The sequence below is a fragment of the Hibiscus syriacus genome, unplaced genomic scaffold (genome assembly GCF_006381635.1).
Source record: "Hibiscus syriacus cultivar Baekdansim isolate YM2019G1 unplaced genomic scaffold, ASM638163v2 tig00111210_pilon, whole genome shotgun sequence".
Classification (NCBI taxonomy): Eukaryota; Viridiplantae; Streptophyta; class Magnoliopsida; order Malvales; family Malvaceae; genus Hibiscus; species Hibiscus syriacus.
In genome coordinates this window covers 886,383-890,348 of record NW_024063021.1, presented here as the reverse complement: position 1 = coordinate 890,348, position 3,966 = coordinate 886,383, and positions in this window count along the sequence as shown.

The following is a 3,966-nucleotide window of genomic DNA, read 5'->3' as shown; positions in this document are numbered from 1 at the left end:
TTACAAATAAAATGTCAGTCTTTGTATGTGGTTTTTCATTTGTAGTTGCTTCTGTTGATATGCGATTTCTGACACTTGGAGGGCCTTCGATTGGTGGTAGTAACGGTGGCAAATGACGGGTGGAGATAGCGACAGCAAGGCTTGTTGTGGTTGGTGAATGGCGGCTGTTGTAGAGGGGTTAGGGTAAAACCCTAATTGTTAAGCTCCACTTGGACCAGATTATTGGGTCTGTTTGGCTTGGGATTGATGGGATGTTGGGCTTGATTCTTTGGGATCCGAGCTTGATGTTATGTAATTGTGTCAGACTTGTTTTTGGACTTGGCCTGCAGAAAAAAATATATTTATTATTATTAATAATAATATCGGTAATATTAACGGGAAGAAAAAATTGAGTGTCGACAAATGGTTCATCCCAATAATAGTGACGTACATCATGTATGAATTATTTTTGCCCTGGCTAGATAAATATGGAGGCATAATGCCACTAACAAGAAAGTTAACTATGTCAATGTACCATGGCACTACCGCGACAAATAAAATTTTATCATCAGAGAAATCCTCTTGAATATCATTCATGTCATGAAAAATGTTTTTGTTCTCTAGCCTAGACAAGTGATCCGCTACTTGGTTTTCACCCTTTCTATCCTTTACCTCAAAATTGAATTATTGCAGTAATAATAATATCCATCTAATAAGCTTGGGCTTTGCATCATTTTTATTAACTAATTACTTAATGGCGTAATGATCAGTATGTACTATGACCTTAGACCCTATAAGATATTGCCTAAACTTATCAAAAGCGAATACCATGACAAATAATTATTTTTTCAATAGTGGTATAATTGAGTTGAGAATCATTAAGGGTATGACTAGCTAATAGATGTCATGGAACATATTACCTTTTCTTTGCCCAACCACTGCCCCTACAGAGTAGTCACTGTCATCACACATCAGCTATAAAGGAGCATCATAGTCAGGTGGAACTACAATTGATGCCGAGGCAAGCTTTTTATTTAGCTCAATGAATGCACTGAGGCAGTCATCATTGAACACGAACAATTGATTTTGTTGGAGCAAAAGACACAAAGGCTTTGATATCTTTGAAAAATCCTTGATGAAACGTCTGTAGAATCCTGCATACCCTGGGAAACTTCTTATACCTATCATAGTGATGGGTGGATGCATATTCTCAAATATGTCCACCTTGGCTTTATCAACCTTGATGCATTGGCACAAAATTTTGTGTCCCAACATAATTCTTTCTGTACCATAAAGTGACATTTCTTCCAATTTAACACAAGGTTGGACTCCTCACATCACTTCAATACTTTAGATAAATTACCGAGGCATTGGTTAATGTCATCGCTGGAGATGAAAAAGTCATCGATGAATATTTCCATGTAGTAATCCACCATATCTGAGGAAATGGCCATCATACACATCTGAAAAGTTGTCGGAGCATTACATAGTCTGAACGACATTCTTCTAAAGGCATAGGTGCCATATGGGCAGGTGAAGGTGGTCTTTTCCTGATCTTCTGGTGCTATGGTGATCTTATTATACCCAGAATATCCGCCAAGGAAGCAGTAAAATGCCTTGTCTGCTAACCGATCAAGCATTTAATCGATGAAAGGAAGGGGAAGTGGTCTTTCTTTATTACCTTTTGAGCTTTTTATAATACATGCAAATCTGCCAGCCTGTGACGGTCCTTGAAGGCAAAAGCTCATCATTTTCTTTTTTTACCATGGTCACTCCACCTTTCTTCGGTACGCATTAAATTGTACTTACCCAAAAGCTATCGAATATTGGATAGATCACCCCAACATCGAGCCATTTGATGATTTCCTTCATGACTGTTTTTTTCATTATCGGATTAAGTCTCTTTTATGGTTCCATTGAGTTGCTATAGCAATCATCTAGCTGGATTTTGTGCATGCATGTTGTAGGGTTGTTTCCCTTTAAGTCTACCATAGTCCAACGTAGAGTTTTTCTGTGTTGTGATAAAATATTCAACAAGCTACCTTATTGCTCGGGGGTTAGACTAGCAGAAATTATTATTGGTAAAGAATTATCACTACCTAGATATACATATTTCAAATGTGATAGCAACAATTTAAGTTCTAAGGTAGGTTTATGCTACAGTGAAGGTTTTGGAGGAACAAATTCATTGAAATCAAGGGGTTCGAATCTCCTACCTGGTCTAGCTTGAAGTAAAATAGACAATTCCTCCTCCAATGAATTGTCATCAAACTCCGCATTCGCTCTACCTTCAGTATGTCTTTCATATGCTTCAGTAAAATAACTTGCATCGAGGCAAATATCTTTGTATGCCTTGTTCAGATAAGTTTCGCCTGAGATAAAATTGTTGTGTCCCTCTGATAATTTCGTAAAAGGCCACATTTTGGGACCTTTTAACTTAAGTTATTGAATGTATAACGGCTCATTTAGGATCATATAGATGCATTTAGAAACATTTAGTTGCATGAGGTGGATTTCGGATTACCGTGGCATTTTATTTTTATAGCGGTGATGTCTTATGGGAAAGGACTTGTCTGATGATGTGCAGAAATAGAGAGAAAGGAAAAGAGAAAAGGAAATGCCATGACATTAGGAGACCGCTGAGCAGAATGAAATTGCCGTGTTGGATTGGCATTTCGAAAACGAGCAAAGTGCGAGAAGATATTTTTGAAGCCAGTTGTCCCCCATTTTCACTAAGAGCAAGAAATCCACCTGGATTAGCATTGTACAGGCCATGCTGCACCATGCCACCCATGCTGGACCATGCTGCAGATGTCAGGTGCTCAGCCAACCACCCAGTATAGGCCATTTCCAGATGCCCATGCTGGACCACTGCCCTATGCTGGACCACTGCCTAATCCTCACGAGAATCAAGCAAAGTTAGGGGTATCCTAGGAATTTCAACACCAATTCCTAAGTTTTGTTTCTCCCCTTATATATAGAGGATAAAGCCACAATGAAAAATACTTTTGGTCCCACGCCAATTTGAGCTTAAAACTTAGAGAGAGAAGGTCTTACTTTTCTCAGTTAATCCTACTTGGCGTGGCATTTTTCATCTGGCACTTTTCTCAGATAATCCTACTTTTCTCAGTTCTTTGCTGTCATATTTTGTATTTAGGTTGTAAGGAACGGATGAAACTTGTTATGTGCTTGTTTGTTTCGAACCCCACCATGAACTAATCCTATTTGGTAGGAGTTCGCTTTGATATTTAAGTTTTATTTTAATGAATAGTTACTCTTTTATGTTATAATCTGTTTTGGTTGTGATGCTTAATGCTTTAAGGTTGTAAAAGCTACGAGAGTAGCCTTTCCTTAGAAGGTGCTTACGGTTCGAGAGAATGCCTTGGCAAAATATCTTTAGTCCTCGAGAGAAGCTAGGGAGGAACTACATAAGCAAGGGGTTCTAGGTAGTAACTAGGCCTAATCCACCTTAGAGATAAGGCTAGGATTTCATTCGACTAAAAGGAGTTGTACAAAAATGATAGGTTAGATGTTAATGCTGCCGCAAAAAGGTATTGCCGAGACATATCTTGTTATCTGGACCAATAAGATCACTGCAGGGGTTCACGCCAATCGGTTTTACCATGGCATCTTCAATTTGTCGAGTCCCTTACTAGAGATAGCATTGGGAACCTTAGTAGACTTTGTCGGGCAGACTAGGCATAGATGAATTACCATTCAGAGAAATAGACTTAGATTTTCCTAGTGACTCCTACCACTCATTCTCATAGCAGCTTGTCGTGTGAGAAAGCTAAAGTCCTATATATATTAAATCTAGTAATTGCATTTTATTTTGCCTTGACATTTCCATTTGTTTGCATGCATCACAATTTAATTTGCCACAATATAATCAATTGCTACCTCACTGCCATCATCCATTTCCACATCAGTCATTCCATATTGCCACAACATTCTCATTTGTATATACCATCACTAACTTTACTTAGG